The following is a 12,793-nucleotide window of genomic DNA, read 5'->3' on the forward strand; positions in this document are numbered from 1 at the left end:
TAATATTAGTAGATTGGTAGGATTTGAAATTCTATGATATAAACTTATTAAATGCATAGATTTATTTTGTGCTAGAATAGATTTATTTTGTATTAAAATAGAATTATTTGGATGCCGAATGATATGCATGTATATTATTTCCTTTAAGATTTTTATTAATTGAATTTATAGATTTATTTATTTAGTTAGGAGATATATTGCTAACATTAAACACTTCCTAGTTTGAACTGCTAACGCACTAAGGACTTTATGAATAATCTTTTTCCTTACTGTAAAAAATTATAAAATTTATAAACAAATCTACTTTATCTTATTAGCTTAAGCTTTTAGGACAAGTGGTAATTTCAACATGGTGTTAGAGTAGGGGTCCTGAGTTCGAACCCTATCTCTGCACTCTTTAAACCCATTATCAAAAATTTCACATGTTGGACTTACCTATAAAACAAAAATCCGGCCCACATGTGAGGAGGAGTGTAAGAAAATATAAAATATATAAACAAATCTATCTAATCCTATTAGCTTAAGCTTTTAGGACAAGTGATAATTTCAACACTTACCAAAACAATGGTCTTCCCTTGTTAATTATAGACATGTCTTCCAAAAAAAAAAAAAAAAAAACACCAGTAAGAGGTAATCTATGGTTCAAAGTGAAAACAATTAAAATGTTGAGGAAGAAGAACAAGAAAGTTAAGCAAAGAAGAGAACATGATAAAGCTTTAACTCCACTTCTTTAGCATGTTTTTTAGGTTCATCATTAGCTACATAGCCTTCTAGCCCTCTAAATCAAAGCATTGACTAGATCATGGCTTATTGTGCTACTACCCTTGTTTTAAAGGTCATGAGTTAGGAATTAATGCAAACGGGCAAGATGAATGGCTAGATTTCACATTATCCAGTCTAAGTCCTTAACATTATTTTGTTGAATAATTTGTGAATCCTTGACCAAGCTGGTCTTGATCTATTTGCATCCTTTTGTGGAGGTAGATTTAAGAGTTTCTTCAACTCATGATCGGCCATTCGATAAAGGAGTAAGGCAAAGCTACATCATTATAATTAGGCTATCTCAAGCATGATTATAACAAGATATCATTCAAATCTTTCCATTTCGAACAGAATTAGGTCGATCAACAACCTCATGTCAGAAACTGCCATCCCTAATATATACTTGTTGCATGGCTGCTCATACTTTATTTCGTTAAAACAGTTAGAAAGCACCTTGTCTACTCTAACAAGCACTATGAGTACCAATTTCATCATGTGGACTTCTTTTTGGAGAAAAATGTTGAAAAAACCTCATTGGCGACTTAATTCCTTGTGACTGGGAGAGGCATGCAAGCATATTTATTGCATGTTGGAAGGCCTAGTATAAGCTTCAGATTTACTAGCCGAAATCTAAAGCAAGTAATACAAGAAAATAAAACTTAAAGCCTACAATTTGAAAGCAATGATCAACTTGAAAACTAAAGGTAAAGATATCTAGATGCTAATTTAAACTAAAGAAAGGGATAACTAATAGCTCTTTGCTTTGCTACCAAGAGAGCCTCATCATTACCAAGGACTCCACCACTTGACATGTTCGAGATGCTTCATGACTAAGAATTCCACTAACAACCTAGGTCGCAGTTTCTAGAATCCACGAGGATCCTGAAAAAACAACCATGCAAGTGAGAAAACTAATATATGCATGCAAGATTAGAGAAGCTTTTAATGAGCAAAACTGTGAGAATCTGTATGGGCATGTGTTTAATTCCACATCGGTTATTTACTAAGTAGATTTTAGATACTTATACAGGATCAAGAAATTAAATAATACCTTCCGACTAACCATTTTAGGTAAGGTCTTAGGTTGTAACAAATGATATCAGAGTAGATCCAGCCCATGGCCTATGTGGACTTGAGGATGCTGTAGCACAGGCTCACTGAAGCTAACCACAGGTCGATCGTGATGCTTGTGATTATATTTGAATGGATTTGGACCCTTAGACTGATAAGGATCCGTACGGGCAGGTGTTTAGTCCAATATCAGTTATTCGCTAGATAGATCTGGATATTTATACAGGATCAAGGAACCTAAATAATACCAACCGGCTAGCCATTTCGGATGAGGTCTTGGGTTGTTATAAATGTAGTATGTGAGGATCCGTGCGAGCGTATGTTTAGTCCTACATCGGTTATTCGCTGGATAAATACTGGGTACTTATGCAAGATCAAAAAATCTAAATAATGCTTTCTCACTAGCCATTTTGGGTGAGGCCTTGGGTTGATACAAATGGTATTAGAGCCAGATTTATGTGAGGATCCGTGCGGGCGTATGTTTAGCCCCACATCAATTATTGGCTATGTATTTCTTAAGTACTTATACAGGATCAAAAAATCTAAATAATACTTTTCTACCGGCCATTTTGGATGAGGTCTTGGGTTGTTACAAATCAAATTAGAGCGAAACCAACCCATCGCATATGTGGACTAGGGGACACTGCAGTATGGGCTCATTGAGGCTAACAATGAGCCGATTATGGTGTTTATGATTAGATTTAGATTTGGACTCTTAGCCTGACGAGTACGTCAGGGCTTAAATGGAGAGAGTATGTAAGGATCCATGTAGTCGCGTGTTTAGTCCTACATCAGTTATTTGCTAGGTAGATCTTGAGTACTTATATAGGATCAAAAAACTAAAATAATACCTTTCGGCTAGCCATTTTGGATGAGGTCCTAGATTGTGATAAAAACTGAGTACAAGATGGGTTATCACAATAGAGAGACAAGGTTGAGGGTGGTGAATAGCCAAGTCAAAGAGCAGAGCTCTGAGCCAAACTAATTCACAGGTGGTGGAGGTTATTGATTGATATTCAGCCTCAACGAGGTGAAGCGAGAGACAATATTTTATTTTTTTGTGTGCCATGAGATAGAACTATCACCAAGAAAGCTGTAATAACCTTTGATACAACAACAAGTAGCAGAACAACTCGCCCAATCATCATCACAATAGGCACTCAGATGAATTTTTTTGAAGCTGGCATAAGGATACCAAAGCTAGGGTGTGATTTAATGTATCTCAAAATTTGAAGAGTGGCATCCATATATGGTTAGCATGGTGTGTGCATAAATTAACTAAGAAGATTGATAGCAAATATATTGCCTGGATGGGTGTTTGTGAGATTGATCAAATGACCTATCAAGCATTTGCATGGTGAGGATCATGCAAAGATTATCCAATGTTAGGTGACAATTTTAAATTTTGCTCCATCGAGATGCATGCTGGTTTAGCATCTAGAATAGTTGCATCTTCAAGAATATCTATAGTATATTTCAATGCCCAAGAAGCATTTAAGTGTGCCAAGATGTTTGATTCAAAATTGATCTTGGAGGAAAGATTTAGTAGAAGCAATGAAAGAAGGATCATTGCCAATACTGAGTATATCATCATTGTAAACAAGCACAATGGACATGCTGCATTTAGATTTGAGGGTAAAGAGTGAATAATCGACAACTAAGTGAGTGAAACCAGCCTGGAGTAATGTTATGAAAAATTTGGAAAACTAGTTATAGGAGGCTTGTTTAAGACCATACAAAGATTTGTTGAGTCGATAGACTAACTGTTCTCTTTCTCTCTATTTCGAGAAAAAATTAGTGGCAGTTGCATGTAAACTTTTCCATTTAAATCACTATAGAGGAAAGCATTATTGATATCAAGCTGGTACAAAAGCCATTGCTTGGTAGCTGTAATGGCAATAAGACAACGAATCATGACAATTTTTCAATAGGAGCGAATATTTTGTGGTAATCTAGACCTTAGCTTGAGTGTAGAATTTAGCAACAAGCCTCACTTTATGCCATTCAATACTATCATCGGGCTTGTACTTTGTTGTATATACCCATTTTCGTCCGATGCCATGTTTGCCTGGTGGAAGTGGCATTAGGTCCAAGTGTGATTAAGTTCTAAGGCTTTAATTTCATCAACCATAGCATCACACTAGTGAGCATGTTTCATTGCTGAGGAAAAGGAGTTAGGTTCCCGAGAAGAGAAAATAGAAGCTAGAAAAGTATGATGAGAGCTAGCGAATTTATGAAAGAAAAGATAATTTTGGAGTGGCTACTTAGCACCTATTATGAGGCTATTTTGATATGAAAAAGAAAAGAATGAAATTGGAGAGCACTAAAACTATTGAAGTCACTGGGGAGGATGTTGGATCCTTATAGAGCATTTTGGAGCTGGATAAAGGATGTTGTTTCAAAAAAATAAACTAGTTCGATGGAATCCTTATTAGGAGTGGAAGAAGGCTAGGTAGGTGAAGATGGAAGATCAATTGAAAGAGTAAAGAGAATGGGATTATCACCATTATCGGTATTGTGAGAAATAATTGGATATTGGGAAGAAGGAGAAATACGAGGCATGTTGGCAAATGGGAAAATTGATTTATGAAAAATGACATCCATACACATGGTAACCCTTTTGGCTATAGGGATATCCTACTGTTGCTGGGGGTCCAAACCGAGAACGATTGGCACAGCGGTGTGAATGGAGTTCCCTTGGAATTGCTTCGGTTGCGCTCCACCTTCCGCTGGGAAACCTGCAAGCAAGCCTCGCACCACCACCGGGGTGGTGGGGGCCCTCCGACGATCAAGTCAGGGGAGATCGAAGGAGAAGGAGAAGGAGAGGTAGCAGGTAAGATAATACTCTGGAAAATCTTTCTTACCCTCCCCTTCCCCCCCCAGCCGCATATATATCAGGCTGGGGGGTTTTTCTGGGGATTGGTCATCGTGTGGCACGATGGGATTGCCACTGACATGGTCGTTACAGGGCGTCGTGGGGCAGCGCTGGGTACGGCCATGGCAGGGCGTAGTGGAGCTCCGCTTTGTACGGCTGTTACAGGGGATCGTGGGGCAGCGCCGGATACGGCTGTTGCAGGGAGTAGTGGAGCAGGGGGCCGCGGCGTGCCTCAGGGGAACAGTCTGTTGTTGTCAAGAGATTGCCGACTTGGGGTCGGATTGCTGGATCAAGGGGCACCCGACTCGGGGTCGGGCTGCGGAGCCGAAGATATCCGACCCGAGGTCGGATTGCTGGATCAAGGGGCACCCGACTCGGGGTCGGGCTGCGGAGCCGAAGATATCCGACCCGAGGTCGGATTGCTGGATCAAGGGGCAGCCGTAGTCTTCCTGGGCGCGCGTGCCGGTCACGTGGGGCATGGTGGCTAAGTTCCCCCGTAACACCTACAAAAATACATTTTCATACTCAAGGTCCAAATTTATTTTTGGCTTGGATATGAGCAAAATAAAGATATCTGAACATATATAAATTATGGTAAGAGAGTTTTTTATCCAAAATTATTCCATTAGAAGATTTACCACCAAAGGTATGAGAGAAAAGTCGATTAATATGATAAGCAGCAGTTAAAACATACTCACTTTAAAATTGGATTGGTAGGCTGGCTTGAAAACGAAGTGCTTGGGCTACTTCAAGGCGATAGCTATGTTTGCACTTAATTACACTATTTTGCTGTGGCATGCCAACACAAAATATTTGATAAATAATTTCTAGCGAATCAAGGTAAGTTTGTCATTGATAATCTATGAATTCCATCTCACATCACTCATAACTGTTGTAATTTTATGAGAACATTGATTGTTCACAAGAGCAATAAATTTCTTAAGCAAATAAAATGTTGCATATTTGAACTGTATGAGAAAAATCTATGTGCAACGTGAGAAGTCATTCATAATTATTAAAAAATAATATGCACCAGTATGAGATGGAATAGAATAACCTCTCCAAATATCCATATGAATAAATTCAAAAGTGAATTAAGTAACAGAACTACTTGCAGAAAAAAGAAACTTTAGTTTGTCTTGTTAGAGGACAAACAATACAAGCATCCATTTTATTCTAAAAAGTAGCAAGAGGAATAGAAGTATCTTCGGATAAAATCTTTAATCTTGGATGAACAGATGACCCAAATAATTGTGCCCAAGACTTAGCTAAGTATAATAAGCCATAGAAGTAGAAGAAACTAGACCCTTGTAGCAGTAAAACCATTATTTTCTTTGTCCTGACCAATCATCTTCCTTATTGACGGGTCCTAAAAGACACAGAAGTTAGAAAAAAAAATAACAACACAATTATGTGTTTTAACAAACTTCCTAGATAATAAATTTAAATTGAATGTAGGTATGTAAATAATATTTTTAACTCAAGAGAAAGGGACAATTTGATACTCCCTTTTTGGATTATTCGAACTATATCTCCAGTAAATAGTTTAACAAATTGAAGAGTTGGTAAAAGATTGAGTGATAAAAAAACTTAGAGTTGGAGACTATATGGTCAGAAGAACCTGTGTCACTTTTTCATGTTACATTTTATAAGTTGGAAGGAATACCAATCATGTTGATAAAGTGGTGGTATTGTCAATGTCTAATATGGATTGTAATTGGGCATACTGCTTTGGCTTGAGCTAGAGCACAATAGATGAGCTAAGAGGACTTTCACTATTGGCAGTGTGGCTTGCAGTAGAAGTTTTGGTTCCTTTATGGCAGTTCAGATAGCTGTGTATTTTATAACAAGTATCATGCATGTAACCATGATTATTGCAGTAATCATAATATGGAAATCCTCGACCGCCACGACCTCCTTGTTGGTTACTAGGGTGACTAAAACTGTACTTGTCAAAATGCGAAGCAGCCATGACAGTGCCTTCAAGTGACATATAGTGCCTTCTATTTCTCCTTTTGCAAAATCAGAGAAAAGGTTTTACTTACTATAGCTAGTGACTCCATGGTGAGTATTTGGCTCCAAATGGTTGAAAAGGAGTCACTGAGACTCACAAGAAATTAAAAAACGTTTTATCTTGAAAGATTTGGTCTAAGTCTTTCATTGCACCATAGGTGCAAGTGAGAAGTGGACATAGATAATTAATTTTATCCCAGTATGCTTTAAGTGTGATAAAATAAAAAGCAACAAAAGATTGATCTTGAACATGCAGTGAGATATCTTGCTTGATACGATAAATTTAGGCAACCTTACAATGAGAAAAGTGCTACTCCAGATCTTTCCATACCTTATTTGCCGTTTTGAAATAGACTATGCTGCTCATAAGATATTTGTGCATTGCTTTTCAAATTCAAGAAAGCACTATAGTGTTGCAATGTTACCATACATTGTGTTGCTGAACTTTTATCAGGCTTCTTAAGCGACCCATCAATAAAATCAATTTTATTCTATGCTAAGAGAGCAGTCTTTATGGCGTACCTCAATAGAAAATAATTCTGACCAATGAGAACTTCAGAGACCAAGACTATAGAGAAAGAATGGTGACGTTACATCAACACTAGGGTCAGAAATTATAATAGAAGAGGCTATAATTGTCAGATGTAGAATGAAGGGCTAAGAAAAACAAACACCGAGAGGATAATAGGAGAATAAGAAAGTAGGGCTGACTAATCAAGAAAAAATGTGCTATGATACCACAATAAATTTGTATTGAATGAGATTTAAATTTCTTATTCTGTTCATCACATTAGTGTGCTTTATATACAAGTTGAGCCCCTTGACTTGAGGGACCGGATATAATAAAATACAACAACAAAATTCTATAATTATGGAAAAGACACTTGAGACTAAATCTAGTATAATATAGTAGCAAAATTTCACGATTTACTATAGACACTAAATTTGAATATAAAATCCGGATCCCATAATTTTTGGAGATTGCTTTGAACTGATATACTAAGATTATAGATGCAATATATAGCGGCTGGATGTCCAAGATCGTGCATACTAAAATGGGCGAGATTGTACATCATTCTGACAAGTGTATTATTAATAAAACAAATTAATATGAAGATTACTATCCAAAAAACTGACTCAAGAATTTTGATTAAATGACTTTTTTTTTCAAAGCATGCATATCTGCGATTATTTGCACAAGAATTCGAATATAAGATTTTCTCCTTTCTTTTTGGTGGGGGCGGGTTCCATTTGGTGGGGCAAGATGTCAGATTTCTTGCAGAAAGGAGAAAGGTGTACTAAATGTTGCAAACAATAAAATTGTAATTTTCATACAAGTTTTCTCTTTTGTGAATTTAAAGAAGCCAGCCAAGCTTACAATCCCTGAAGAATTTTATGGATAAATTCAAATGATCCAGCTTGAGTGGGCAAATTGTTCTTCAGTGGATTATGTGGACAGAAGAACACCCTTGAAGCCCACGGAACTGCGAGAAATTCTAATTCCGTTTTCAACAGCCATCGGAACTGAGAGAACTTCTAACTCCATCGACAACGTATTGGTGGTTTAATAGCAGGCGAGAAGAATGAAATGAAGAGTGGAATGCTGGCGGCTAGCTTTGTGGACGTCCCGTGTGCTCCGAAGAAACGGACATAAAGTTGGTCGTAAGATTCTCGATTTCTTTGTGGAAACAGACAGAAGTCAGAGATTTTTTTTTTTTTTTTACAGACGTAAAGTTGTCGTAAGATTCTCGATTTCTTTGTGGAAACCGACAGAAGTCAGAGATTTTTTTTTTTTTTTTTTTGGTAAGGGGTACATCACCCCAGCATCAGCTGGACCAAATAACGCTTCCACCATGCATGCCCAAACGGAAGGCATTTGGTCTCCACATTTAATCGACGTCCGTGCGTTTCGAATCTGGACCGTAGAATCAAAGTCCTATTCCAATTGTGCTACCACCTTGGTGGCAAGTCAGAGCTCATCATATATCCCAAAGAAGACAAAAATGCTTTCCCAAACCCAGAAGCAACTTGCCAGTTGTCGCAAGATGGTCGTGGGACTCGTCACAAAAGAATTGTGTACAGGAACGCTGTAGATGTGCAACTGTTTGGAACTATAAGGCAGCGCTTGGCTTGATTATATTTAAATGGATCAAGGTTTTGAATAATACGTTATCATGTTACAATGGGAGCCGCTGAATTTGGTCAACAACATTTGTTCCAAGAAAGAAGAATTGTAGTTGTAATGTTAAAATAATTATTGAAACAATGGCAGTTATAGTGCTGTTATAACGTGAAATTATTAACAGGCAAAAATGAATAAATAATAATATTATCACTTTTTCTTCACTTTTTAAAGATAAAATAATATTATTTTTGAATGTACAATCCTTTTTGAGAGAATTTTGAGGAAAAAAATATGAATTTTAGAACTATTATTATTTTAAAAGAAGATGTAAATGAAAATAATGATTGTTATTTATCCTATAATGATGAAGTTATAAATAAAAAATAATATTGATTATGTTGATTTGTATTATTTACCTCAATAATACAATAGGGGTTGGCCGAAACTATTATAACGGCTACTATAAATGGTTATAACGTCTTAATTTAAAGTTTGATAATGGTCGCTCCATTCTCTCACCATAAAATAGTTTTGATATGTAAAGAATTTTCCATTCGGTCCTTTTTTGGACTAAAATATAATTTTCAATATCTTCTGATCAGAAATTTATTCTCCAGTCAATTTTAATCTACTTAAAATTTAATTCCTGGTAAGTTGTTAAATTCCGGACTAAATTACTCTTATTTAGAAATTTAAACTACCAACCAATCTTTACCAAAAAAAACAATTAATGCTATTCCTATGCCTTGTATTCTCTTTTCGTCCCTTTCTCCTCTTTTATCATGGAAGATATAAAGAAGGACAATGACCCTCACCTAATTGATTAATCCTACAAGAGCTTCACAATTTTAATCGAAAAATATTCATTCTTCTGAGGCTTAGGAGATATTCTTGCATTTAATCATAGAGGTTATTGTCCACGAAGGCTGCTTTTACGAATAACCATATTGGAGTTTTTGTTTGGACAAAAGAGGCCGTTAAAAAGCAAAACGATCTCAGGCCGGCGGTTGCGTGGCTGGGACTGCTCTCGCCTTGAGCTCGGCATCAGGCGGAGGTTGGAGGGCTGGCAGATGCATTCACTATCTATGATGGGTAGGATCACCATGGTCCGATCAGTTCTCTCTTCGATTCCTATTTACTTACTCTCCAATTCCTTCATCCCAGTGTCGGTTTTGCGGTCTCTTGAGCAGCTATTCAGAAACTTCATCTGGGGAAGGCATGAAGGCAGGGGAGGTATCCATATGTTAGCTTGGGCGGGGGTGTGCCAGCCAACCAGGCTAGGGGTTTGGGGGTGCAGTCTTTGTTGGAGAGGAGGGAGGTGTTAGCAGCCCAGCACGTCGCGAGATTTGTATTGGAGCCCGACTGTTTGTGGTCCTCATTGATGAGGGCGAAGTATGGAGTGTTGATGCCTGGAGCGAGGGCTGGCCGCCGCCACTCACCACTATGGAGGAAGATGTGTGCTAAAGCTATGGTGGTCCTTCCAGAGATTCAATGGGCCAATGGCCAGTCCATTGATGTGTTGGAGGATTGTTGGGTGACTACGCAGCCGCTGGTGGATTCGGGTCGACTGACGGATCACACTGTTAGTGATATGATGGTTGCAGAGGAGGGCTGATGGAGGGAGGGGTTGATTCGGGAGGTGTTTGGGGCGCACTTAGCGGAGATGGTTTTGGCTCTACTGGTGCCTTTTCAGGGGGAGTCTGATAGATTAGTATGGACGCCGACGGGGCGGTCGTAGGTGCGTGCGAGGGATCTACAATTTCTGTTCAGAGAGGAGCCAGTATAGCAGATCGAGAGAGGATGGATTTGGAGGATGCGGATTCATCCGTGGGTTGCACTCTTCTTCTGGTAGGTGGCTTGGGTTGCCTCCCCACTAGGAGTGTGCTAGTTAAGCGGGGCTTGCGGATCCCTCTGCGCTGTGAGATGTGTACGGACTCTGAGGAGACTATTTAGCATGCCCTTCTGTAGTGTCCCACGGCCAGGAAGATATGGAGGAGGTCACCAGTCCCTCTCCCCCAGACGGTGGTGTCGGTACAGGATTTACTGCCGTTGCTGAGAGACTCATTTTAGAGCCCTAGATCTGTTGAGGCAGGGGTACTTAGAGCATATCTGGCCTACCACATTTGGTTGGACAGGAATACAGACGTGTTTGAGGGGAGGAGGGTGTCTCCGAGGTGGGTAGTAGTTAGAGCAGTGCTTCAAGCCGAGGAGGTGGCATCATGCACTGCTATGTGATCTCTTGGGATGGCTGGGGACATCTGGGGTACTCGCTTCGCTGTTACAGCGCCCAGATTCGCTCTCATTACTTAGGTACCCCCACCTCCTGGTTTTCTCAAGGTGAACTTTGATGGTAGCGTATCGGAAGATGGGAGGTCCGGAGGTGTTGGATTTATGATCAGAGACCACCATGGCTGTCTGGTAATAGCAGGGGGTCGACGCACGCTAGGCCTTACCGTAGCTGGGGCAGAGCTTCGAGCAGCCTGGGGGGAATATCATATGTGAGGCGGGTCCTCGGTGTCGAGCGGGTGTACATTGAAGGGGACTCATCTATGATGATCAAGTGGATTTGGGGCGCGGATAGGTATGGAGATGGACATCCACTTATTCGTGAGACATGGAGGCTGGTAGTAGAGTGGGGTGTGCACCAGGTAGCTCATGTTTTTCGGATGGCGAATAGGGCAGCTGACTGGGTCACCTCCTATGTTGCTCGTCTTTCGGGGGAGTTCTTGTGGACGCCCACAGTGGAGCTTCCGCCCTCTTTGTACTTTTTACTTTCTTCTGATTTGGCAGGATGTACTCATATTAGAGCTATATGAATTACCGCTTTTTACCAAAAAAAAAAGCAAAACGATCTTCAACCTCTTGAATATGTTTTGGTTGCATGAGAAGGAGTAATTAATTTATTTACTAGTCTGCGAACAAATAGATATATTTATATGAAAATGTAGAGAAAAATATCTTTCAATACCCATTGACCATGCATGAACGTTTTTTGGCGGTTCCCATTTGCTGCTTTAGTACTAAACTTTAGTACTTATTAAGATACTAAAATCTGGACTCAATTACCATTATTTAGGAATTTCAGTTACTAACCATATCTTCAACAAAAAAGAAAACGATAAAAATTTTCAAACTCTCCTCTTCACCTATTAGGGTTGAAAATGGATAGAGCGTCAGTATATCCATATCCATATTCCATAACCTTTTTTTTTTTATCAAATATGGATGTGGATGCAGATTTTTATCCAATAAAAAAATCTGTATAAATATTTATTTTAAATGGATATGGATGCAAATTAGATATTGGAAGTATTTATATATAAATATGGATATAAGTCGGATAGTTAAACTTTCTGACCATCCAATTAAAGGTATGATCTTAGCCTCTCCCCTATAAACTGAAAGAAACATTGGTACTCCATGATCTATCTCCTTGATCCTCTTCACCAACCTACATTCACCCCATCCTCCCATGGATTGGCTCTCGATCTCCTTTAGCTCTTATCGCAGTATTGTTTGTTTGCCCTATGGTTCTATTGATTAATAACTCAATACATAGAATATATTGTTTAGTTTGAATGCTAGTACAAGCTAGTTTACCTAAGATGTTTGCTAACTGTTAATTAGAATTTTTAATTGCTAAAAGTTTAAGTGTTTAATAGCAACGCAAATTCTTTTATTATCTGTGACATTAGTGACTAGGCTACTAATGAAAGTTTGATAATCGTTTTTCTACTTGCTTATATTGACGTGAGTATCGTTAATTTGTTATAGTTACAGGTTGTATGAGATGGTTTGCGCGTACAATTCCTTTAGGCTCTGCCATGAATTATCTTTACGTAGCTGACTTCTACTTCTACTTCTCTTCCTGCAGCTAGGCCGAGATCCTTGCACTACTTTTGTTTCAATAAGTAGCCATATGGTAGTTCCTAGTTTGACTATATCAT

The sequence above is a fragment of the Phoenix dactylifera genome, unplaced genomic scaffold (assembly GCF_009389715.1).
Source record: "Phoenix dactylifera cultivar Barhee BC4 unplaced genomic scaffold, palm_55x_up_171113_PBpolish2nd_filt_p 000834F, whole genome shotgun sequence".
Taxonomy (NCBI): domain Eukaryota; kingdom Viridiplantae; phylum Streptophyta; class Magnoliopsida; order Arecales; family Arecaceae; genus Phoenix; species Phoenix dactylifera.